This window comes from Pelodiscus sinensis, chromosome 8 (assembly GCF_049634645.1).
Source record: "Pelodiscus sinensis isolate JC-2024 chromosome 8, ASM4963464v1, whole genome shotgun sequence".
NCBI classification, from domain to species: Eukaryota; Metazoa; Chordata; order Testudines; family Trionychidae; genus Pelodiscus; species Pelodiscus sinensis.
Genome location: NC_134718.1, coordinates 47,760,312 through 47,788,225, shown reverse-complemented (window position 1 = coordinate 47,788,225; position 27,914 = coordinate 47,760,312). Strand labels below are relative to the sequence as shown.

Genomic DNA, 27,914 nt, shown 5'->3' with positions numbered 1-27,914 from the left:
ACTTGACAGTACTACATGAAATGTTATAAAATTATTCAAATTAATCCTTAAACTCAGAGGTTGCATATGTCACACAATCCTCACAGGATGCCTAATAACTCCAAACAAGGGGGGTACCTTATGATCAATGGCCAGGGAAAGTATTTGTTACTTGTTTGCTTACCTAGCCAGGGGCTCAGTTCTATACTCTTTTCTTTTCTTTTCTTTTCTTTTCTTTTCTTTTCTTTTCTTTTCTTTTCTTTTCTTTTCTTTTCTTTTCTTTTCTTTTCTTTTCTTTTCTTTTCTTTTCTTGAAACATTGATGAATAAGTGGAACTAGGATAAAGATTTCAGGGAACTTTGGAGTACAAGAATAAGTATCTGAGACACAGCAACAAGGTTAATTGCCGTGAATAGTAACTTATGATTTCCAAATATTTTCCCTGAAGAAAGGAATTTAAGAAAGAAAGAGTAAGAGCGACTTGTGCTTATTATGAATATACATGCCTTACAAGAAGCCTTCACCTTTATTCAGTTACTCTTAATCCCTTTTAAAGTATTTCATTGTGTGGCCTTCCAGTAAATGCTTTCCTGCTTCAAAGGACTCAGTCACAAAATATATCCTTTTAAAAATAATTGTGTACTATTCACTGATGTAGATAATCACACACTGAAAAGTGAAATCACTTCACTTACTGGATTGTTTTTTACTCCATTGCGCATGGACAATGCTTTGTGATTGTAGGCTTCATCAGAAATAGTGAGATGAACAAGGTGCTGTTACTACTTTGTGGAAAAGAACAAGGGAATGTGTTCTTGAAAGAAACACAAATGGACATTTAAATGGATTTAGGGGAAACTATCACTATTAATAAAGGTGAGTGGGTTTCACAGTAGATGGTGTTGCTAAGTGTGGCCAAAGAAAACCCTATCATACTTCTTGTCATGAGAGAAACTTTGAGTTGTGGAAACTAGTGTGAGTATATTGCACCAACAACATAAATGAAGCATGCCAGAAGTAGTGAAGTAATGTAGAACCATGCATCATACTAGATGGAATGAGGTCTATCAAATCTAGGTGCATAGGGGATCACTGGGACAAGTTTTGAGCAGGGATGATACCACAAGAAGAGTATACCCCTTTGCCAATATTTAAATACCACTGGGTTAAATTCTAGCAAGACCTACCTTGAGCTTCACTGGTTTCTGGAAACTTTGAAGAACAAACTTCATGCAGGAGCCAGTATCGAAGAAGAATTCCAGGACATTCAGATTTTCTTTTCAAATATCTGCACTTTTCTCAGGACAAAGGAATCTGTTCAACAAAGAAATTAAAATTCACATACGTTACTTTGTATTGACCCAGCTGTACGCATGTCTACAGTTAAAATGGTCTCTTGTGATGTAGGTGCCTTGTAATGTCAATATAATAACATCAGCTTTTTGAACAGGGTAGAGCCAAGAGCAACATACTGAGGTTGAGGCAGTGCAAACAAACACTGTGGCTATGTCTACATTGTGGTTTTCTTGCGCTAGAACTATTTTGTGCAAGAGTTCTTGCACAAAAGTTCTTGCACAAGAGCGCATCAACACTGCCATGTACTTTTGAGCAAGATATATGCTTTTGTGCAAGAGTGTCCATGGCTGTGTGGACGCTCTCTTGCACAAGAAAGCTCTGATGGACATTTTAGCCATAGGGGTTTATTGCACAAGAAATCCCCGTTGCCCATCCTCACTGCCTTCTTGAGCAAGAGCTCTTGTGCAAGAGGGCTTATTCCTCGGGAGGAGAGGAATAACTCTTGCTCAAGAAGCCCTCTTTCCTGATGCTTTACTGTAAATTTACTTGCACAAGAACACACATGCAGTGTAGATGCTCCACAAGTTTTTGCACAAGAACAGTTGTTCTTGCGCAAAAAGCCTGCAGTATAGACGTAGCCTATATGGCTGAGATCAGCCCAAGCAACTCTCTCGCACAGCGGTTCCCAACCTTTTCTGGATGGGGACCCATTTTGACAAATCAGGAAGACTTGGTGACCCAAGGCAATTCAAAAACAGGGTGAGGAGGGAGGGCAGAGCCACCTGGGGAGACACTTGGTGACCCTTTTGAAAAGTAATGGCAACCCACATTTGGGTCCCAACCCATAGGTTGGGAAACCCTGCCCTAGCTTCACAATTGTGAACTCCACTGCCCAAGAGTCACAAACACCAGAAACTACACTCTACCCCTTTAAAACACAGCATTTTAAATGTTTTTTCCTGATTGCCTATCTAGTAGCTCTACTTTGGTGGGCAACTACCCAATCAACTATCCTAGTACTGCATTCCAGACACCTTTCTGCCTTGAATGGGCAAGATGTGTCAGATCTACCAAGCCTCTGGGAAGAAGAGACTGTACAGCCACAACTAAGAAATAACGATAAAAAGGGTTTAAATAAAGATATGGGATGGCCGAGACACTATCAACCTACCAAACAATGAAGGTGCCAATGGTTCTTTGTCTGTATAGTATCTGGTGTTAGTTTTCTTCCTCTCTAAGGCTATGTCTAGACTGCAGGCTTCTTTCGAAAGATGCTCTTTCGAAAGCATCTTTCGAAAGAGCATCTTTCGAAAGATCGCGTCTAGACTGCACGCGGATCTTTCGAAAGAAAAATCCGCTTTTTCGAAAGAGAGCACCCAGCGAGTCTGGATGCTCTCTTTCGAAGACGGCCTCTTTACATTGAAGAACGCCTTCCTTTGAAAGAGGAACTTTCGAAGGAAGGCATTCTTCCTCGTGAAACGAGGTTTACCGCCATTGAAAGAAAAGCCGCGTTCTTTCGAAATAATTTCGAAAGAACACGGCTTGAGTCTGGATGCAGGGGAAGTTTTTTCGGGAAAAGGCTACTTTTCCCGAAAAAACCCCTGAGTCTGGACACGGCCTAATTGCCTAATAATAGTTCTTATCTGCCTCTTTTGATTATCCAGTCTTTAGGTGCTTATAGACTATTTGTTTTTCCTGTTACATTCCAGTTCCGCTTTCCCCTTGATATTTTTATACCCACTGCCTCTTCTTGTTTCCACTCCCCCTCCCATTTCCTTCTCTTCTTCCCCCCGCCCCCTTCTCCCCTACTTATTTTAGTTCTGGGTATCCAACACTCTAGTCATCTGAAGAAGTGGGCTGTGCCCACAAAAGCTCATGATGCCATCTATATGTTTTGTTAGTCTATAAAGTGCTGCTAGACCATTTGTTGTTTTTTAAGAAAATATGGACATTTATGAGCAGATTGCACAGAGATTGCACAGGCAAAAGTGTATCACAGAGATCAGCAACAGTGTCACACACAAAAATAGGAACTGCACCAGACATACCAAAAAGTCAGGGTAGCCAACAGTCAGTATGCAACTGAGCCACAGACTATCTACTTTTTCAACAAGTTGCATGCCTGGCTTGTTGCAGACCCCAGCAGCATCCACTGTATACTGTGGATATCCCCCAGGGAGCCTGAACAGAGAGAAGGAACAGGATGAAGAGGGGAGTGAGAGAGCCATAGGACAAGGGAGTTCCATTTATATCACCAGAAGGACTGAGATTCTGCTGCAGTCCAGACCGTTCCATCAGACAAGCATAGATAAATACAATCCAAGTAGAGTAACCTCAGGTAAGCATGCACTTTTTTCATTATAATTTGTGATGTAACCATCGCCACATGCCCCAGCCCCAAGTTCGAAAGACATAGGTATTGACTTTTCATTGTTTTACTAGTCATAAGAGAGGCAGAGGTTTAGAGGCAGAAGCACAACCAATAGAAGCAGAGTAGTCATTTACTTTTCAGTCCTGCATGGTTGGGTTGAAAGAACCATGCAGAGCAGATTGTTTATCTGCAGAGGGAGTTCCCTTGCATTCTCCTGGGAGATCTCAAGGAAATGTTCATGGAGGTACTTTTCAGTTCAGGCTCAAAGGCCTGTAGGGATGACTGCTTTATTTCTTCCTCTACCATATGACACTTTTCCATTGCAGTCCAAGCTCATTTTGGCAGGCACCATTGCAGCAATCAGAAAAAAGCAGCATATGGCCTGGGTGAGGGATAGGGTAAGGGGGGAGAAGAGAGCTTCAGAATGCCAGCAGCTTTCCTTTCTATGCCTTTGTTACAGTGACATTCTATGCCTTGGGGGAGCACCTGTAACTCTGACATTCATCTGTATATAATTGTGATGTTGCATTTAAAGCATGCCAGATGAGGTGTCAGGGGAAAGGTTCTAGTCTGCTGACACTGATTTTTGTCTAAAAATGAATATCATTACTGCATATGAAATAATAAGCATTATGTTGTATGTTTTTCAAGTATGCTGTTGGTTTGGGAGGCACCCAGATACCAGTTCTACAGAGATAATGACAAGGGAGGTAACCAATACCCAGGTGGCTGCTGTTGAACAGACATCTCCAGCCATTGTCCAGCAAGGGGACTACAATCCAATGACTTTCCTGTATAAGGTCACATAGAGGGAATTGCTCATTCTCACCTGAGGCTTCAGCAATGCCCACCAGACATTCCTGGACTTATATTCTTCAAGCACGTGGACTAAGAGTATAAAAACCAAACACAACGCCCCATGCTTTGCCTTTCTCTTGCCTCCACCTATGCTGTAAGCTATAAAGACACTCAGAAGACTGAAGGTTCCAACAGAGGAGAGTGGTCCACATTTAAGAGACAAACCTGTATATTAAGGCCTGCAATATCTCAGAGGAGGAAGACGACAACTAGAGAGAACAAGTTTTCCAAGATTCTACAAGCCAATGCTGCAGCTGATTATGAACATAGGCCCTATAAGATGAATATGGTAGACACGCTAGAGGAGAAATCTGACAGAGGAGAAATCTGACAGAAGTAAAGCCCAGAAGTCCAACACAGAGACATACTGCGGCTTCTGAAGCAGCAAACAGAAATGCTTCAGTATTTTATTACGCCTTTGGGTTAACAACATTTTTCACATTTTCAGTTCTTTTTGCAATCGACGGAGAACTCAATTTTTGCTCCTCCCTTGTACCTCCCAAAATTCCACTCTACTGCAGCACTCCACTTTAAGGGACAGCAAGGACAGCCACAAATTCACATACTCTGACTTACATAAGGCAGACAAAAAGTGGCCTGGAATAGACATGAACGCCCCTTTTGTTGTTAAAAGATTGTCTTACTGTGATTCATAAGTTCTATCCAGTTTTATCAAGTTAGTATTTTAATTACATGCCATTATTTTGCACTGCTTTTCTTATGCAATAACACTTTATTTTTTAAGAGAAATGCATCTTTATCTCACAACTAAGCTGTTCAGTGCCTACCACTGCTCAAAGCAGCCACTACTTGAAATTGTTCAGAGCACAAAACTCATAGGTTCAGCACAGTGTAATCATTATGAATGTACAGCAAGCACTGCAGAACTCACAGGTGTATAAAACAAACAGCATTATATAGCTAATCATACACACACCAAGCTCTACACAATACCTGAGGGCCATAAAACTTCAGGACAATGCAGAGCATAGCCCATACACCTCATTGTGATTAAATGTTAAAGAACTCTTTCAAGGTCTCACTTAATCACAAAGCTCCACACTAAATTCTTCTTAATAGCGCTGCACATAGCTGTTCGAAGACAGCAGAAAGCTGTTCCACCTCTACCCCAGGGGCAATTTTCCCTCCTTTGCCTCACAGATATTATGGAAGACACAACAGGAAACTATAATTTTTGGTAACTTTTTCTCATTGAGATTCAACCTTTTGCGTAAACAGTGCCAGCATCCCTTTAATCTAAAAAAAAAAAAAAAAAAAAAAGATACAAGTGTCATATATCTTATCTGACCAGCCCACACTGATATTGGTGAAGTATCCTCCGCGGTTCATCAGTGTTTGCAGAACCAAAGAAAAGTACCTGTTTCTGTTGATGTGCTCTGTGGCAGGTGGGCAAGTTAGTGTTATATGCATTCACTGTGCTTCAGGAACCTCCTTATTATGAATACATGCATTAAGTCCTGCACAGTGCTGAGGGTCATAGTCCTATATAACAGAAGATGATTAAGAGCCTTACACTTTTGTGTAACAATTCCCACTGTGGATTTTCCTACTCCAAAATGAGTGCAATGATTGACAGTAATCCTGCACTTCAAATTTCCACAATGTGAACACACCTCGCTTCTCAGCTGTCAAGTGAAGCTCTCATTCTGGTGCCCTTGCAGTGGAAGACAGGGCAAGACTGGCACACAGAGCCAGGAATATGGCCTGTTGCATTGCAAGTTCTACAGCCAATGCTCATCATCACAAACCTATTACAATGTGACCTTACCCTAAAGTGGTTCTCTGCTATCTGCAGCTGCTCTGGAAACAACAACTTTGAATTGCTTTTCCATTTAACCGGTAACAATGTATCCTGTACAAAATCATCATGTCTCCTATTGCTGTTGGTCTTATTTCTGCTCTGCAAATGCCATGGGATCATTATTTCAGTCTTTGTAATGGTCATGACAGTACTGCAGAGTTGGTAGATAAACACTCACCCAGTTAAGTAAGGACCTCTCTATATTTACCCAGAGATCGATCTTCCGGACTTTGATTTAGTGGGTCCAGTAAATCAGCCACCAATGGCATCCCCATCAAGTCCAGTAATCTACAGGATCACGAGTAATAAGGGAAGTTGACAGTAGAGTTTCTGCCATTGACCTTCTGCAATGGAGATGCCACAGAAATTCAACCTTTGGTACGTTGCCTCCAACTACACTATTCTCTCAGCTGGAGTCTCTCTAAGTGTAAACTCTGGCATAAGATTCAATAACCAGTACATGAACTAATGCAATAATGCAATGTTACTATTTTTAGAAGTACAGCTTCACACCTTTAACACTTTGATTTTCATTCTTTAAACATTCCCATGACATTTTCCCTTGATGTTTTATTTGATTATCTCTCTTCCAGTCTCATTAAATCTGGAACTGTTATAGATTTCTAAATGTTTTTTCAACAAATTGGTTGGGAGTTAATCAATGTATAAAACAGTTGGGAGGCTAAGTAAGAAATTTAGGTTGGAAGGCTTTTACTAATTATGGTTTGAAAGTTGATGCTGCTGCTCCACAATTGCATAGCAACTGAGATTACAGAACAGCAAATTTGTGAGAGATCTAGGTACACATGTAAAGCTCTCTCTGAGCCTTGAGGGAGACAGAGATCATTGCTTGGGTTCTAGTTCCATATATGGCTTTACAATTGCTATAAAGTTTGATACATTCTTTCAATCTGGGAGTAAAAGATAACAGTACAGAAATTAAAATGAAAGTTCTTGAATCTGTGATCTTGCATGGAATACAATGTGAAATATTTGTGTAACGTGACTACTTGTGTGAAGGACATAAAGAGCGCAAACCTCAGTGATGCAAAATTCACCTGGTGACAGACAAAGGTGACTAAGCCACTTTCATACCTTCTTTGGTCCTCACTTTGGTCAGCAACTAAAGTGGCCCCCAGTGTAAACCAGAGCAGCCTGAGGGATGCTTTGACTTGTTCAGGCTATAGTGATCCTCTTATTGGCCTACTGGCTATGGACCTGACTTCCATGCCATGTAAGGGCAATGGAAGTCCTAGTAAAAAAAAACGTGACTTTACTGGCTTTAGTCACTGTATACGGGGGACAGTGATAAAAAGGTTAAGTTTCCTTATCTCATAACTAAGGCCAGTAACAATTGACTCCAACAACCTCCCATTAGATCAGAATCCTCTCTGCCTAAGGAAGTTCAGCAGATAATTGCTATCTTCCAATCAGCGTGGTGCCTCAGAAAGATTCAAAGAAGGAGGTGGGGGAGGGGAAATGTTAGAAAGGAAACATGAGCCAGAATAAAGGGGAGGGTGAAAATCTAATATCTCAGTGGTTGTGTCATTTTGTGTTGGGACATAGAGCTGGAAAATCTTCGCTGAAAACACACCATCAGTGATATTCTTCAAATATGAGTACATTTTGTTTCTGCTTTGCTAAGTAATTTATACCCTCTAAGTGTAATGAAATCTGTTTATGTAAAAGTATCCTCCTGAAGAAGGAGAAATAACATCACCTGATGCCTATCTTACTATTTTGTTTTAAGAAAATCACCAAAGGAAGCAAACAACACTACTTGAGATATATTTGCTTTTTTTAGACTCTTTTAAACAAACCTAACCTCCTGAAATTTCCTAAAGGACACTGATTAGTTTATTTAAATCAAATGACTACACCAGTTGCAAAATCAAGGCAAATTACAGAGTGATATTAAAAAGTTCCAAATCATATTTTAGTACAATTCAAGTGACCAAGGCAGTTAACCGCACCTGTGAACCTGCTATCAGATCTGTCTGAAGTGATTTCTGAAGGGTGGATTCTTCAATCATGGTTTTCAGAATTTCCAAATAATTTTCTGTAAGTGTAAAAAAGGCATAGAGAGCCTCTCAGAGAACAGATAGAGAAGATACCACAATCTTGAAGTACTAGGAGCAAAAGTTTGAGACAATGTGGGAAAACAGTACTATAACTCTTAAAGCTAGCTTGTATAAGGTGAGAGAAAGAAGTATTTGAGAGAGCTAGGAGGATACAATGTATACTGTCATACCTATAGAAAAAAAAGCAGCAAGCTATTTTGTGAAAATATTTCTAAGGATCAAATTCTGCTCTTTCAGGTATGCTAGCGGTAACCCCTCTGAAATGATAGGGTTGCACCAGTTTAACCAAAAGTAAAATGTGGCTCTGCTTGTGTAATTATGGATCAAGTCAAAATTTCAGTCATTGGATTTTAGTGCCTCAGAACATCCCACAAAGTGAGAAGAAATGGAGCACAAGACTGTCAGAATGCAACCCACAGATGGGGAACAAAGAGAGCAGATATCCCAGCACCCAATGATTTAAAAGGGCCCAGGGTTCCAGCAGCAACAGAAGTAGCCAGAGCCCCAAACCATTTATATCACATCCGGAGCCCTTGGAGGTGTGCACCAGGCAGAGCTGAGGGAGGCAACTCAGGTTGGCATCCATGTTTTGTGGTGAAACACAAAGTTGCAAAATCTAAGTTCAGGCCTGTCCAAGACCCCATCTCATTGAATAATGAAAATGTCAAAGCAATCTGCACTTTTTGCTATTGGGATTCTATATTCGCCTGTTCCTTCCACTCTAATATGAAGGTTTTCCACCAAATTGGCATTGTAGCATCTGCTATAGGTCATTTACAAAAACTACGTAATCAATGTCATCTCAGCAAGACAATTGATCTACTCGACATGTATCCTCTTTGCACTGCGGTATGGTTGCAGTATATGGACACTATGCCTCTCAGACTGGGCAAAGATGGAAGTTTTCCACACAAAATGCTAATATTGTATATTGGGAATAAAGTGGAATGACTTCATTTGTAATACATACATTCACTTCATTCTGGTCTACAGACTACTGGGGCCATTGTCCACAGATGGTGGCTCATGCTTTTCAGACAGGTCATGAGGATGGCACAAGAAAGATGCTGGAACAATTTTTATAGAGGGGGTGCTGACAGCCATTGAACCAAACTGTAAATCCTGTATATAGAGGTAATCAATTCAAGCCGAGGCTACCGCAGCACCCCCAGCACTCCTAGTTCTAGCACCTATGACCGGAAGATGTTCTGGCAAGCAGCATTTTAACATCCAGGACAAAATTACATCAGCTAAAAGATGAAGGCAGCCCAGAGATGGTCCCCCAATTACTTGGGGGCATCAAGTCTATTCTGACATTGGACTTTGGCCCATTCCTGTGTGGCTGGAAGGACTTGATGGGCCAAAATAGTGAACAATCTCTATGGTCAACTGTTCAGCTACCCACTGAAGAAGGAATAGTACAAGACCTGTGCATCCAGCTCTATTAATGTCATATAGACCCAAATGCTTAACCCCTTGATTGAAACAAGAGCACAGACTATTTGCTTAAAGGTCCAGCTCCACTGTGGTAAAAGAATAACTAAATAAAATCTATATATACACACACATCTGCTCAAGTTAATTTAGCCAATAATTTTAGGAACCTTATTAGTTCCTAATGTAATTCAGAAGCGGTGATCAAGGAACATGTCTTCATAATTGGCCACGGTAGCCCAGACTCTTTCATATGTTGCCACACCTACTCTTTCAGTAAAGGAAGTTAGTTGTCTCTCTACTTTTCCTTTCATAAATTAAGGCAAGAAGGAGACATTATGATTATGTAGTCTCACCTACTGTGCAACAGAGCACAAAATCTTTCACCCAATTATTTCTGCAACAATGAAGCCCAGCAACTTGTTTTTGTACTAGAATATATTTAAAGATACAATCAATGTTGGGCCAGCACAGCTAATGCCATTAAGAGCTTATGCTGCTCACCCACTACTTCATGGCAGGAACATCATTAACCAAAGTCAGTGCAGACTCCTCTTCTGTTTCCTGTCTAAGTAATATTGCTTCTAGTTTTCAATATTTTAAAGATTTATCCTAGTGCCATAGAATGGAGCCTACTGTGATTTAATAAAAAAAATCAAATGTAGTAACTTTTGTAATATTTACAACTTGAAAAGAAATTCAAAAGTGGTAATAACTTCCAGTAGCAAGGAAAAAAGGCTAGTGCTGGAAGTAATTTAAAATATTTATCTAAGAATATAAGTTGAGTCTCAGTCTGCAGTCAGTACCCAGTGCCTTATACAAATTACTTATTCAGCTTTTGTTTTCTCCCTTCCTTGTCTGAACATTACACTCTAAAAATTGTTTACATATTTCATTTTAGAACATATCCTATAAAAGGCAAATTACACCAACTCTACTTGTGTGTGAAGCATTTCAGCGTATGGCCATTTCTTTCTCTGCAGCAACTCTCTGATAATTTTCTGTGATATGTAGCAACACTTATTTGCGTGGGTGAGGTTTCTTTTCTACAATAAGCTTGTCCCTGAAGTATACTCCTCTTACCACCTTCATAATGATAAGAGGCTGTCATTTCCCCCATGTTTACTCTCTGATTTCTGGAAATCTTCCTGAGGAGTAAAATGATATCTTCACTCCCCAAACTCTATCAGGTACAGGCAACTTACCGCCTTCTTTATAAATATATTATACTGAATAATGAAACATTTCCCAGGAGTTGTAATCAAAACCAGTGATAATATTAATTAGCATTATACAGCCTAATGTAGTAAAATGTCATTGTTTTATACTGTTAGTATGTAGCACAAGTATAAGCCACTTTATAATTTTGCAGAAAATTCTGTAAAATTTCGAAATATATAGTCCTTCAAAAATACACATAAGGCCAAGTTCTGCTCTCGTTCACACTCCATCTCCCTTCTTACGTGGACGCAGAGAATTTCTCTCCCATAATGAGCTGAGGCTTGGTAGCAAAGTATTCTGACAAAGCTCCCCCAGCAGTGATCAATAGAATACGTGCTTTTTTTGATAGGAGTCTTCAGTTTCCAGCACTGTCAATCCTCTGTATTTCACTAGCTCAATATTCACTTCCAGATTAAGAGAGGTATATTCATACATTCATCAGAGAAGCCTCTGGGCAAACTAAGCAAGATATTAGGTGCCAGCCAAGCCGGGGCTTTGAATATATTTCCTCTATCAGAACATCCATCTTAAACTAACTTCTTATTACATCATTATAAGTAGTTCAACATTTTCCAAGGGCACTTTGCCAGTGATTTATGTTTTAGCAAAGCCTTATGCCAAAATGCAGGTAAATGCTTCATGAGGATACACACCAGCCTTGTACTGTATAATGAATCCAAAAGTGTGTAAATCATCAAAAAAGGCTTTCAGTTTGGGACAAAGCACTGTCCAGTTATTTATTTTCATTTATAAAAATATAAAAAGGACCTAAACCAAACCTCAAGGCACCACAATACAAATTCAATCCCCTACCCCCCCCATCCAAAAAAAACCCTCTTAAGACCCCAACAAACTGCAAATACTCACACAGAATTCCTTGTGGCTGTGAGGAACCAGAAGTGCCTGGACAGTGGCAAGTGTCTTAGTGAATATCTCATCTCATAAAAGATATATTGGGGAAAAGGTCCAGAAAAAAAGGCAACAAAAATGATGAGGGTTTGGAACAGGTCCCATATGAAGAGAGATTAAAAAGACTGGGACTTTTCAGCTAAGAAAAGAGGAGACTAAGGGAGGATATGACAGAGGTCTATAAAATCATGACTGGTGTGGAAAAAATGAATAAGGAAAAGTTATTTACTTATTTCCACAATATGAAAACTAGGGGTCACCAAATGAAATGAATAGGCAGCAGGATTAAAAAAAACAAAAGGAAGTATTTCTTCACGTGGTGCACAGTCAGCCCTGGGAACATCCTGCCAGAGGATGTTGAGAAGGCCAGGACTTTAACAGGATTCAAAAAAGAACTAGATAAATTAATGGAGATTATTTCCATCAATACTTATTAGACAGGATGGGTAGGAATGGTATCCATAGCCTCTTTTTGCCAGGGGCTGGAAATGGATGACAGGAGAGGGATTGCTTGATGATTACCTGTTCTGTTCCCTGCCTCTGGGGCATCTGGCATTGGCCACAGTTGGCAGAAAGGATATTGGGCTAGATGTACCTTTGGTCTAACCCAATATGGCCATTCTTATGTTCTTATGGCCGCTAAGTTCTGTGGGTACTGGTTGGTTTCAGGGGGTATCACTGGCAGTCATCAGGATCCTTCAGGGTAGAAGGGAGCTCAGCTCAGAACTGTGCTGCCCTCCCAGACTAGGGAGTGCCCAGCAGTGCAGAGGTGGTCCAGTTCAGGAAGCAGAACAGGGAGCCAACCAGTGCCCTACAGGTCAGAGAGCCAGAGGCCCAAGCAGCTCCCATCAGCTTTTAATTTGCCAGCTCCTGACTGAAAGCAACAGTTTTTATACTGTGGGACACACCTCTCTAGGGGGTTGACCCACAGCAAAAACCTCTGTGCTGAGAGGTTTCTAGAAGGTAGAAATCTGAGGATTTTGAATATCTCTACTCATCTTGGGGGGGAGGGGGGCTCAATTATGCTTGCTCATCCTAGGCGCTCAAACACCTATTTATGATCTGTGCACAAATGAAATGTCTCCATGTTCTCTGCAGTCATTGTCACAATCCAAAAGCAAGTTGCAGTTCTGGTAAACTGGCTTGAAGGGTGTTCTTGAAGGAGAAGGCAGAGGGAGTTCTGAAAAAGAACAGAGTGTTCCAAGCATGTGGCAGCACAATGGATGAGACAGAGTGATTATGTCCCATCTCCAAAATCAAGTGGCGATGTCCTATCATTTTACTTTATAAAAAACTACACCAGTCTAAGAAGTAGAAAATATCTCAAATAGTTCTGCATTAACAGGGAATGGACTAGAAGTCTAACATTTTCCATCTTTAAAGTTCTGAGAGGTGGATGAGAATAATGTCCTAAATTTATTCTCATTCTCAATTTACTTTTCTTCAATACTAGCCCTTCAATATTGCATTCCCGTCAATATTAATAGTAATTACTATTACTATTCCTTCAATATTATTTTATAAACCACAACTGTGACACAAGAGGATGTTTTACTTGGGTTTTAAAAATCTTATTCTAACAATTCCCATGTTCTCCTGAATATTTAGGTCAAGAACAATCATCAGCCAACTCATTTTTCTGCTCAGTAGTTTGTACTATGTGAACTTTTTTTAAGTAGTATCTCCTACAATTGTCTGTCCATAAGGAATCCCATGGTTTACAGAATGGGCTCAGTGGATACAGGTTGCGCCTCCCAAATCCAGGATTCTCTCTTTTAGCAACATCCATGGTCCGGCATGACCACGGGTATTCCTGGATGAGAGAACCCCGAGGCAAGAAGGCAGCTGCTGGGAGCCCCAATGCAGTCCTGCAAGTCTGCAGCAGCCTGGGCGGAGCACGATCGGGGCTGTCTGCCAACCAGCAGTGGGGCCAGAATCCCAGCAGCCCAAGAGGGGAAGCCTGGCTGGGCCTCATCAGTCTAGGAGGCAGCAGGGTTGCAACAGCCCAAGTGGCAGTGGTGGTAGCAGTGGCAGTGTGATTGAAGCTGCCTGCTGCCTGGTAGTGGGGCTGGGACTGTGGCTGCAACAGCCTGGGAGGGGAAGCCAGTGATGGCAGCCTGGCAGAATCAGTGTGGCCAGGGTCACGTACCACCTGGCTGTGGGGTTGGGGCTGCGACAGCCCAATCAGGCAATGTGCCATTTGGCAACGGGGCTGTAGTTGCCTGGCCAGCCAGCAGCAAAACCATGGCTGGCCTGCAGATAGCCCAGCCAGGCTGAAGGAGCCAGCAGCAGGGATGTGCACTGGGCTAAGGGGCTGGTGTCAGGGGACCTTCCATTGTCCAGCAAATTCCCTCATCTGGGGCTAGTTAGATCCCGAAGGTGCCAAACAAGAGAGGTGCAAAGTGCTAAAATATTGGTTTATATTGCTAATCAGATTTTCTATTTCTAGATGGTCTCTCCCTCACATGGGTTGTGTCTACATTGGCAAGATTTTGCGCAAAATCTTGCCGACTGTCTACACTGGCCATGAGTATTTGCACAAGAACACTGATATTCTACTGCATGAAATCAGTGCTTCTTGCGCAAATACTCTGACGCTCCTGCTCGGGGATAAGTCCTCTTGCACAAGTGTTCTTGTGCAAGAGGCCAGTGTAGACAGGTAACATCAATTTCTTGCACAAGAAAGCCCGATGGCTAAAATGGCCATCGGAGCTTTCTTGCGCAAGAGAGCGTCTACCCTGGCACAGATGCTCTTGAGCAAAAGATTTGCTTTTGCGCAAAGGCACATGCCAGTATAGATGCTCTCTTGCGCAAATACTTTTAACGGAAAAACTTTTCCGTTAAAAGTATTTGCACAAAATCATGCCAGTCTAGACACAGCCTTAGTGTTTTTAAACTTCCCTTGTGCCTTTTCCTTCCACTTTAAAGTGTCCTCCCTATTACACCATGCTTGAGAAGATTCAAACCAGTAGTACTACTACATAGGCAGAAGATTGTAGAAAGGCTACATAAAGGACTCTGGACTCCCTGCTTATGGAAGAACTAGGTTCCACAAAGGTCCCATCTGCATGAACATGAGGAGAGATTGTTAGGTGAAGGTGGGCTGAGGGTATGCCCGCAAACCAATGCATGGGGGAAAGGGGAAAGAGACCCATTGCCACTGTGTCCAAACCCACCCTGCAGCAAGGGCCACCAAATGGCCATGCACCATTTACATCACTCCAACATCATTATGGTTATTGATTTCACAATTCAGTTCTGTTCTCACTTCTAGGTTTGTGACCAAAGTTGTTCTTGCTAGGCTACCTCCTCTTTCTGCTGCTCAAAAGCTTCTCACGTACAGTTAATAATGTATCCAAACTCCATACTTTTTTTTTTAACATAAAAAAGAATATTTTCCTTGGCAATGGAATGCCAACATTGATGATTCATTGCACACATCATGTGATACTCCTCAGTCCAAGATGATCCTTTAGACAAATGGTAAGCTGCCCACAGAGGTTTAACAGTTTTAAGATGATGGATGCAGTGAAAAGCAAGCATGATGTTTTATTAAAACCTGTTTAAAAGTTTATGGGCTGGCTTTTCAGTGCTCTTTGTTTTTCCCTCTCTAACTACTTCTCACTACTTATCCTTCATATACTGTCAGTCACTTGCATTACATTTCCAGATAAAAAGGATTTTTTTATAGTTCACCTTATTTGTTGTATCACAAATGTAGCAAAATGCACATGACTTAGTACAGTCACACACGTGAGCAATGGGATCCCGGAGGTGTCTAATTAAGTGGTCATTTCTCAAAAGCTTTGATGGCTTAGGGTATGTCTACACTACCCTCCTATTTCGAAATAGGAGGGTAATGTAGGCATACCGCAATTGCAAATGAAGCCCGAGATTTGAATTTCCCGGGCTTCATTTGCATAAGCGGGGCGCTGCCATTTTTAAATCCCTGCTCGTTCGAACCCCGTGCCGCGCGGCTACACACGGCACGAACTAGGTAGTTCGAACTAGGCTTCCTAGTTCGAACTACCATTACTCCTCATTCCATGAGGGTTCGAACGAGCGGGGATTTAAAAATGGCGGCGCCCCGCTTATGTAAATGAAGCCCGGGAAATTCAAATCCCGGGCTTCATTTGCAATTGCGGTATGCCTACATTACCCCGCTAGTTCGAACTAGTGGGGTAGTGTAGACATACCCTAAATTAGAGAAGCTATTCCTTTCAGCTATTCCTTTCAGACTTTAAAACAAATCCTTATATCATTCCAATAAACATGTCAATATAGATTTATTTTAATATGAATAGACATTTTTCATTGAAGGTTTTAGAATAAAATATATCTAAATAAAAAATCATCTGCATTAGAAGCATACATAACAAACTCCTAGTGCTATATATCAAAGGTGTGCTTCTGTGCCAAGCTTCTTGGAAGTGCAGTGCAGGGATCACAGCCTAGGGAAAGGTTAGGACCCAACTGGCAGTAAGAATTCTTTGAAATCTCTCAACCTTGGGATGATCTGGGGGCTAGAAAGGCTTCACCATCATCTAGCCCAGAGGGCCCATCTAAGCCAGTGGTTTCCAACTGTCAGTCTGCAGACCATGCACCGCTTCTTGCCAGGCCATGGCACACTACCATATGCTACGTCTGGAGCTGGGGCCACATGATGTGCGGCTGTGGTGCTCAGCCAGGGCTAAGTGCTGCGTGTGGAGGGCAGCTGCTGCAGCAGCTGGGGCCAAGCATCACCTGTTCTCTTATTCCCGCTGGCACTGCCAGGTGGTTTCCTCCTTCATGCCCACGGTCTGCCTACCTTATGCAACAGTACTGCCCTGTGCACTGTGGCCATGGCCCCACAGGGCTCAGGGTCCCGCTCGAGGTGCTCCACCTTTCCAAGCTGCAAAGTGGAGCACATCATTGGGCCAGGGCACTGGGAAAGAGCTTCTTCTCCTTGGGTCTGTGCCGGGGCTCATCTGCATCAGCAGGGAGCTTCTTGGGCACCCAGAGCCTCACAGGCCTTTGTTGGATTCCCAGGGAATCTGGGCCTTGCAGAAGTACCGTGGGGGGTGCAGCAGGGATGGGATTTCAGCCCTCCCATCTTGAGTCCCCGCTCCTCAGCAGCCACTACTCCAAAACTGCTCAGTGCTCCGAGAAAAGCTGCTTGTTTGCAGGACAGGCAGCATGAGAAGTGCCTCTCTCCTATCAGGCCCCTTTGCAAGGGCAACCATGACCCCTATAGCTGCAGTGAGCAGTACAGGGGCATGGAAGGCATGGACCCTGGTTAAGGAACCTGCTGAGCTGCTGGCTGGGAGCTACTCAGGTAAGGTTTCTCAGCCAGAGCCTGCCTCTGGCACCCCAGCACCTCCCTCCCCAAATCCTCTGCACCACTTCTGCTCCCTACCCCAAACCTTCTTGTGTGCTTACAGATGCAAAATAACATGCGACCGCTTAAAATTAATTACCACCATGAATATGCAAATATGCAAGTAAATTACCATAATGAATATTCAAATGTTTCTATACCAGTCCACCAACATTTTTTAATAAGTTTGCTGGTCCACAGTATAAAAAAGGTTGGGAACCAACCTCAGTCTCTCACAGTGGGGCATAGCGTGGCTTAAAATGCTGTCATTTCATCCTTAACTTGTCCCAGCAAATTTCCTGCACTAAAGCTAGCATGGGGGTCTTTAAGAAGAAGCTTATGACTATATCTGTATTGCATGCACATCAATCCAATTAAAGGGGATTTATAAAACTCCAGCCCTTTTACATAGCCTTAAAGGGGTCAGAAGGGGATAGAAATCTCACCCAAGTTCTGTAACAGAAGATACATCAAAGCATCAAGTCCAACAAACCACCACCAGGAAACAAATGCTAGCTCTTTTCTAGCTCCCTAAATCCCCATACAAATGATCAATATTAATTTCTTATCCTGTACAAAAATGCACCAAAGCTTCAGAGGGGTAGCCAAGTTAGTCTGTAACAGGAAAAACTTAAAAAACAACAAATAGTCTAGTAGCACTTTAAAGATTACCAAAATATGTAGATTGTATCATGAGCTTTCGTGGGCACAATCCACTTCTTCAGATGACTAGAGTATTAGAAGACAAAAATAATTCAGATATGTATATATTATACCTTCATATACACAAATATATACAAACACACTTTTAGGGGAAAGTCCATGTACAGAATATCATTGATTTTAATAGCAAATGGTCTGTAGCACTTAATAGACTAACCAAATATGTAGATGGTATCATGAGTGCTACCAAACCATTTGTTGTTTTTTTCTGTAAGGGTATGTCTACACTAGGAAGGCTAATGTAGGCATTCAAAACTAGTTCTAACTAGGAAGGCTAATGTAGGCATTCGAAGTTGCAGATCTAGCCTGGGATTTAAATATCTTGTGCTTGATTTGCATCTTCCCGGCTGGTCACCATTTTTGAAATATACAAGTCCGGACTAACTGCCCACGCGGGAGGGACCCAGTATTTCGAATTAAAGCCCTAAATCGAACTACCTGTTAAACCTCCTTGCAGGAGGAATGAGATGTAACAGTTAATTTGAACTAAGGACTTAGTTCGAATTACTGTTTCACTGCCACGTGTAGCCGCTGGCAGTTACTTCGGACTAGTGGAATTTAAAAATGGCAACCAGATGGGAATATGCAAATAAAGCCCGGGATATTTAAATCCCAGGCTTCATTTACAACTTCGAATGCTTACATTAGCCACCCTATTTCAAACTAGGGGGCTAGTGTAGACATACCCTAACAGACTACCTCTGCTATCCCCTGAAGCTCCATTGATTTTAATAGATTTAATAGGGATGTGCCCATGAAAGCTTATGATACTATCTACATGTTATGTTAGTTTTTAAGGTTCTACTAATCTATTTGTTGTTTTTTAAGTTTTTCATTGACTTGAAGGGCCTGTTTCAAATGCCATTAGTTTTAGTGTGTTCTGGATGCATTCCACCCTGGAGTGGCAAACCAGTTCTAATGTTTCACACTAGCAACTTTACCACGCCACTATCTAAGGTAAGGGCAGCTTTTTCTCCTTATAATTCAAGGCATTATATAATTCATACATCCCTCTTTAAAAGTCTCTCTCTGTCATACACACATACATACATAGAAATAATCAATATAGGTTGCCTTCACACAACTAGTTTAATTTTACAGTATATACTGTAAACCCAAACACTTCAAGCAACTTAGAATGAGAAAGAATGTAAAACCTATTTTCTGCTCTGTGTGGTTCAGGCAGTACGCAGTATTTTTAGGCTTCCAGTCAGATACCATGTTATCTCTGAGAGTCCAATAATTCTGTAATCTCAGATTTTCAAAGTTCTTTAACATTTTTTATTTAATCCTCTTAGCTCTGGCTGGAAATGCTTTCTACTTTTGCATTTACTGTACCATTTGGCCCTTTCTGCACCCGTGCTTTTGTAGTGCTGTATGACATTTCCTCAAATCCTCTGGAGAATGTCAACATTTATTTGTGAATCTGATTATTTCATCCTGATGTGCGTACATCTTGCAGCCAGTGCTATTATTCAGCAGAAATGTGGTGGTAAAAAAAGGTATAAACCCATTAAAATGCAATAACCAACTTTCAAGACCCATTTAACTAATTCAAGAACTCTGAGACAGCTACTGTAACAAACTATGGCAATAAATAGTATGAATGCTAAATAGTCTAAAAGACTTGTTTTCCTTTTATAGTTCTCTTTCTTTTTTCTTGTTGTTTTATGTTCTTCCCCCTCCCCTAGTCTCAATATACCTATAGTGCTAGGAGACTAGAAAGATGTATATGAATACTCTTATATATAATGGATTCTGGTGGGGAGAGGAGACAGAATGCAGTATTCCTAACAAACAGCTTTAAAATAATATACTTTGATATGAGTGTGCTATTTCATTTTACTTGTATAGCCACAGGCACTGAAAATAGAGTATTTCTGCATATACTGATGACTAGTTATAGCTGATAGGTGTGGCTAACACACCCACAATATTATTAAGATATTTTTCTGTGTATTTTACTGCTCTTTTGGGGAAAAAACACTATATATCACATTCATTACAAATGCAACTCTAACACGCTTCACTAGTTCCCTGCATATCGTTATACATGTTGACGTGATCACAGTAGAAAGACTAGGGGAATCCCAAGGCAACAATATTCATATTGATCAAACATATTTATTGTGTATCATTTCAGCTGTTGAGCTTTTACATTAAAAAGAAACATCTACTTACTATACAATTGTGTTTTAAATATAATATGTTATGGATGGTACATAGTTCAGAGTAGCTCTGGTAAATTTTTAATTAATCACTATCCTATGATTGCAAATATTAAACTTAACTGAAAGTATTATCATTCCATTTTTCCATTCCTGCTACTTCAGTAAATAAATCTTGTTCTCAGCAAAAATCATAACATGAAAAGAATGTGAATTGGTTTGTTGGGCAGATGCCACCATGTTGTCACCCACAGGAATTGGTTATTTCACTAGACAAATACACAAACCTTAATGAAATGGCAGTTTTGCCTCCAGGGAAAGACTTCTATTCCTGTTTTGAATGATGTGACAAAAAGGTTAAAACTTTAAACCCCGACTCATGACTATGAAAAAGTTCCAGTGGGAAATGTTTTTCTCCCTCTGTAACTGTGATTAGATTAGAAAATGTGCTCAGCTAAAATGATTAATATTTTATTAGTCTCAGAGGAGTAGACGAGTAGCCATGTTAGTCCATAACTTTAAAAACAATTAGTCCTCTCACACCTTAGAGATTAACAAATATATACATATATACACACACATATATATACATACATATACATACACACACACACACACACACACACAGTGTATCATGAGCTTTATACCTGTCAATTGTCATGTCAGTGCTAATGAGGCTGAGTGGAACACTACCAGCCCAATCAATTAGCCTCATTAGCATTTTCTTTTCAATTTCCCTTCTTTTTCTGGTATAGATTCTGAGGTTCCCCCTTGTTTTTCTCCATTCAATCTCATCTGAAGAAGTGGGTTTTGCTCTCGTAATGCTATATATATATATCAGAATTCTGTAGGTGACCTGGATCCTCAGGCCAGGATTGCCCGCCCAGCCAGCCAAACATTTAATTTTAATTTCTATAGTACAAAAACGTGCTTCAAAGGTCTTCCTGTCCTTTTTGTCCACCAATGATGTAATCTTTCTCCTTTTACTCTCCTATTAAAGTGAGTCTTCGTGAAAACATCCCTTTTCTTCCAGATAGCTGGACCAATGAATTTCCCTTTCTTTACTTCTGACTACTCAATGAATTAGAAGATGAAGAGAACCCCCCTCCAAAATCAGTACCTTAGTAACACCTAAAATCTTTGGAAACATATTTTTAACATGCACACATGGTGAAATGTCATAAACGTGTCTTATGTTATGGATCACACAAAATAAATTAGTATTTCCTTTCTCTAAATGCAATGAATTTTGTTATGAACACACTAAACCACTCTGACTGATTAATTTAAAACATTGTCTTCGTGTCAATGTGATAAATATGTATTCATCTGGAATGGAATACTTTATGAAGGCTTAAGAGTACATTTAAAATATAAAAATAAGTTGAGAAATACTGATTAAGAAATATATTAATACAAAATCAGTTTAGAAATACTGATTAAAGCAACTCTTCTCTTTACTGTAAAAAGAGAAGAGATGCATTATATATTCCATTGTATTGAATGTTGTATTCAGCAGGACAGATGACTTAAAATTTTCACAAATAAATCTCTGAGGGTATGTCTACACTACCCCGCTAGTTCGAACTAGCGGGGTAATGTAGGCATACCGCAATTGCAAATGAAGCCCGGGATTTGAATTTCCCGGGCTTCATTTGCATAAGCGGGGCGCCGCCATTTTTAAATCCCCGCTCGTTCGAACCCCGTGCCGCGCGGCTACACGCGGCACGGGGTTCGAACGAGTGGGGATTTAAAAATGGCGGCGCCCGCTTATGCAAATGAAGCCCGGGAAATTCAAATCCCGGGCTTCATTTGCAATTGCGGTATGCCTACATTACCCCGCTAGTTCGAACTAGCGGGGTAGTGTAGACATACCCTGACAAATTTTGGGGTATATCAAAAAATCTGTGACTGACATTTTTTAATTCCCATAATTAGTGCTTTTAATGAGGTGCCTCCTGTATGTCCAGTCTTCACAATCTGGCATGCAGTGGAAAACATGCCCCCATTTTCTTTAGAAAGAAATTGTAGAAAAGAGGGTTGTTGTTTTGTTTTTTAAGTGTCATTTGTGACTCTTGGCTCAGGGATTTGGCTGGAAGGGGATAAGCAGAGAGGGATTAGAACAGGTGATAGTGGTGAGGGGATGGGGCCTGGGCTGACTGGGGATGGGACCTGGTGTGGAGCATAGGCAGGGCCATAGGCTGGGGAGTTTGTAGCAGCTTCGCGGACTGCTCATGCCTAAAATCACATATCTGGGTCTCTCCATAAGCCTGAATATTGAGAGAACAGATGTGCTAACGTTCCAGCTAGCACACCATAGTCCCAACCCAGCAAAGGTCATCAGCACTTGTACAAAGAGTAACAATCTCAGGTGCTTTGTTTGATCCAAGTTTCATATCACCAAGGGAATGGGATCTGGGATTTAATGGCTGTGTTCATTTCCCAGAGACTGCAGAACTGTCTAACTAGTATGCAGCTTTGTGCACTAAGCACCGCAACCTATGGGAGCCTACCACTACTGTTCAGAGATGCAGCAAAGTGCACCAGCATTCAATCCCCTCATCCCTCCCTGATGAATCTTGGCAAGGCAGGCAGGTTTGCTGAAGGAGAAGACTTGCCAAGTATCATCTCTGCTCTCTCTGGAAAAGCAGAATTTGACCCTAACATTTAACAGGTATTTCTCTTTGTGTTGTTCAGGGATCATTTAGTAGGTAGAATGGGATACATTCAGCCTTGATGGCACAGGTAAAATTTAGAAGTTCTATTTGGAGGTCAGAAATACCTTGAATTGAACACCTTGATCTCCAAAGAGTGATTTGTTTGCTTTTGGCATCAAACGCTACTGACTACAGCACCTACGTCTATGATTGCATATATTCTGTGTTTATGGAGGAATTTAAAAAAATCTAATGAATAAAGTCTGGACCTAGTATAAAATGAAAGAAGAAATGGCCATATGCTCCTCTTTCACAGAAAACTGTGCAGATGGAACAGAGATACACAAAAAGATGAATGAAATCTAAATGTTTCGAGACATAGTTCCATATCATGTCTCAGCATGCAGTTATCACTTAACAAAGATACAGGGTAGGGAAAACCCTGATTCATTTTCTGCCTGGCTTCAGATTCTTCTCAAACAGCAGGAACCTATTCTCCAAAGACCCTTGAAGTGGCACTGATCCCATAACTCATGCACTCCCCATCACCTGCTGCTAAGCAATGGTTTCCATCTCTCCAGCAAAGGCAGCAGCTGCAGTTGGATTGGCTATAGCAATTGCGCCAACAAAGCCACCTGCCACAAAACTAGCATCTCTTGCTAGGGAGTTAGCAGCATATGTAATGGCTTCAGCTCAGCGGTTCTTCTGAAGCGTTGGGCTCTCTTCTTTCTTGAGCATTAGCACCTTTTTCTTTGGTTCAACATTTCTCAAAATACATTATTTCCTAAAAATGTAGAATTTACCATAGATTTGAATAGGGCAAGAGTTTGACTGAAGAGCCTGGGGGTATGTCTACATTGCCACTGTCATTGATACAAAACAGTTTCTTGCTATTTCAACCAGAAAGGACATTGTCTCAACGACTTGATTTCCTGCATCCTGCTTAAAAGACCTTTTAAGACCACACTTGAAAGAAAATCCTCTGAACTGTCATTCATGCTTAAATTCGACACTTTACGCCTAAGTTTAAACAAAGACATTAATTATCTTACCCATTACAAAGCTAGCTTCCCCAATTATCACCTCTAAATATCATTAGCTCACAGACATTTACCTCCCCCGCCATCCGCCTTCTGTTCTGAAATTTGATTTGTCCTTTTCATATGTGTTCATTTTTTAAATTGTATCCTTTGGTATATATGGTTGTGACAATTTTCTTCCACTATTTGATCTGAGGAAGTGGGTCTGGCCCACGAAAGCTCATCACCTAATAAATCATCTTGTTAGTCTTTAAAGTGCTACATAGTCCTGTTTACACTAGCCTAACATGGCTACATTTCTATCACTATTCTGCAGGTAGAGCATTCAAATGTAGCCATGCTATAGATTTCACTTTATATTTTCTATACAATATCAAGCACCGCTGTATTTTTGTTTTCCTGATGAACCTCCTAAAATTATAAAGAACTTTTTTTTTTAAAGAGAAAAAACACAAATCCTTCTCCCAACTCAGTTCAAAAGGCGAGAGAGGATGTCAGGGGAACTAAGGATTCAGTATTATCTGAGATGCTGAAGAACTTGCAGGGATTTCGTTTAAGGTTAAACTGTGTTTCAGCAGCTTAGAGCCTGACTCACAGGACTAAATTCTGTAGTGATCTAAATTTTCCGGTCAGTAATGCATTGTATGTACTGCAACCTATGCCAAACTGATATTCAGAAGATATGCAAAACTGATAACTGACATGGGAAAGATAAGGAAAACACACTAATGGGATTGTAAGATAAAGTATCAGTCTACTGAGAAGCTGCTTTTTTCATCTGATTAACTGTATTTCCTGATTTCCATACATTCTGTGTGTGTAAGTTACACTTATTTGTGTATCCATTGCATATAAACTGGTCCAAATTACACTATTTTCCTACTTACAGTGGTTTTCAGATCATCTTCTCCCTTATAACATATATCAGCATTTACTTCACTACAGAATTTGGCCTTTATACTATGTTTCAATTTGTTCCTCAGCGAATCAGTGAAAAAATGGCTTTATCTGGCAATTTTTACTTAAGCAAAATTCCCACTGAAATCATTCAGAGGTTTGCAGGGGTATAATGTCGGAGGGGGAAATAGTATTAATTTCACATTCTGTATTCACAGTATTAAGTTCTTACTAATTATGCCAAAAGGAATCGCCACTTTCAATAGATAAAGCAAACCTTCATAATATGATCAATCTTCTTCTTTTAATAGTTAATGCTGATATTTATATCATTGGTTGGCTTCAGAGTTAATATCACATTGTGCTGAATAGAGATGGTTCGTCTCTCTCAGAGACATTCTTAAGACTTTGCAACATCAGTGCATCCACTTACACTGTGTTCAAATTTTTCATTTCTTTTTTGTAAGAACTATTAGATTTCTGGCAATATTTTCAAAAATGCTGAAATGATTCAGAGGTAGAATTGGGTAGATAACCATAACCACCAGTTTATTAGCTATTCATAGATGGGAGGTGTGTCAGTCTGTTTTGATGAAGCAGTTCTACTTTGTAAAAAATTCTCGAATGGGCATTAGTGGGGGGGGGGTGCAACATGTAGGTTCCAGTCCTTCCTTCAAAGTGGGGTTTTGAACCTTGGTCTTCCACAGACCAGGAGAGTTATAACCACTAGAATATTCGGTAGAAGTAGGGCACCGCTCCCACCACTTTCTCGCCCATTTTCTGACTAGTGCCCAATCCCCTTATGAATTTAGCCTCAAGAATTCAAAATAATTTTGTTCTGATAATGCTAAAATGTTTTTTTGGGCCAATGAAATGTATTGCCAGTGATTTCCCTCCTTTTTAAAAACCTTCAATCCAAACCCTGAAATTGATACAAATTGATGGATAAAATGGTTTTTACCCAGGAAAGCTTATGCTCAAATAATTCTGTTAGTCTTTAAGGTGCCACGGGACTCCTTGTTGTTTTTGCTACTCCTCTGAGACTTGTGAAATGTTTCACTTGACCTAAACATTTCATCCACCTCTCCTTAGGATTTTAAGTCCCAAATGTAGAAGTGAATTATATATATACACAAGTGGGCTTTACAAGGGGTACTTAGATGCCTAATGTGACAATCAAGAGTCTAAGTCCAAAATTTACATCCTCAGAACCTCTGGCTTACTTGTCACCTGACCCTATAGGTACCTACATTTCCTAGGTATCTAAATTTCCACTAGTCAGAGTCGCTAGGTGATTGAACTCCTTCTGGTGAACATGCAAAAAGCTACTTTCATCTTGACTCTGCTGAAAAACTCAGCACCTAACTCACCATAAGCTCCAGAAGAATTCAAACACTAGGCATTCCTCCACCTGTGGGACCCAGTCTTGTAGATTTGCTCAAAGACAGTCTCTGAGCAAGACTACTGGATCATACCTTGCACAAAATAGAGGCATAGGAGCTGGTGAGCTGGTGGTGACCTTACAACCAGTATCTCATGGGTTAGAGCACACATCTAAAATTTAGACACATCTAGGCAATACTCAAACTAATCTCATTCTTTGGCAAAGGCTCCACAGCCATGAAGCCTTTCCACTCCAATTGGCTCCGGTTCGCAGTTTCCAGTCAAAGGGAGCTACAGGACGGCCCTCTCTGCTGTTATACCTTAGATCCTCTATGGTGATATATATTCAATTAATTATTAAATCAGTCTATTCCGGCTTTCAGTTGCAAAATATGTAGAGAAACTGTGAAATATACGAGTGCTCTTTTTAACGTGTCACTAGAATATGAATACATTTTATTGAAAAAGAAAGGTTATATCCTTCATAGTCAAACTTATGAGATTTAAAGTCTGCTGAGTTAAATAACAGCTTTCCCATTTCCATCCATAAAAGGAATAATGAGTTGAATATAGTTTTAAATATGTGAAAGTATAAGATATTGGTCTGACTACACAGCATTCAAGTGAATGGGGTTGTAAGTTAGTCTAGCTATTCCTGAATAAAGACAAAATTTGAACAAAGTGCACGTTCTCAAGATATAAACTAGAGCGATACATGTAACTATTTATCCCACTCTATTCTCATGTAATATGTGCATTTTGTTGCTTGACTTGAAAAATTGTAGTGGATTGTGATACTCACCAGTGAGATGCTAGTGCAATTACATTCTTCAAAGAGGACAAGCTGTCATCATTTACACTGGCTCTTTTTGCTACTGATGTGGTCTCATCAGTTCTTTCAGAAAGTAAGTGTGGCAAAATATAATGCACGTACATAGGAGCTGGAATTAAGTGTCCTGGGGTGCAGCAGTACACCCTGGCTTGAAGTGGTGTCCATACACAGGGTATACAGTTGATACAATGGCTCTCCCCATTGTACAAATTGTTCTAGTTCCCCTATGCATATATGTCTGTTAACTTTTTTTTTTAATACATGTTCATGAACAAAGCCCCTTCCCTTCCCGCTGCCCTGACACAGGTGTTCAGTGGAAGGGTGTCTGCAGAGCATTCCAGTCTTTGGTCCACTCAGCATCCAGAGATCCCCGCATTCCAGTGTGAAGGACTGCCCTTTGAACTTTCCAGCCACCTCCCAGTCTCTTTCCCAACAATAGCAACTACTCCAGACAGTGCTAGGGACTGGATAAAGCTGCCAGGTTAGAAGGGTTTTTCTTATGTTTCTTTTGTGTGCAAGGCAACTTTGTTTCATTTAATGCTCTTGAAGATTTACTTCTACCAAATCTTTTATTTCTACTCCACCAATTTACATGATGCTGTTATTAGACTTTTCATGTGTAATGACAAAAGCCGTTATTTAAAGTAATTAAAGTCTGAAAACAGCACTTTCAAAAGCTGGTTCAATTGCCAGAATCAGAGGGAGCAGGGCAAAGAGAGCACAACCTGATGCAGAATCAGGACTGAACAGGACAACTCAGGGGTATTAGTGGAAATGATTAAGATAGTGTTCCTTAGCTTTTTTTTCTAAGATATCATGAATTTATTTTTCCTTCCTCTGCTGCTTCTAGGATCAGTTAGCGCTTAACTCCTGGCATTCATGACAAA

The 27,914-nt window shown here is 40.6% G+C and overlaps 1 long non-coding RNA gene across 1 annotated transcript in view; it reads right to left on the bottom strand.

Annotated features, from left to right (window-relative positions):
• LOC142830506 (uncharacterized) overlaps nt 1-27,914 on the bottom strand; it is a 78,428-nt gene that overhangs the window by 9,631 nt on the left and 40,883 nt on the right. Inside the window, exon 2 of the long non-coding RNA XR_012905802.1 lies at nt 1,167-1,293. This is a non-coding gene — a long non-coding RNA (uncharacterized LOC142830506). The remainder of the gene's footprint in view (nt 1-1,166; nt 1,294-27,914) is intronic.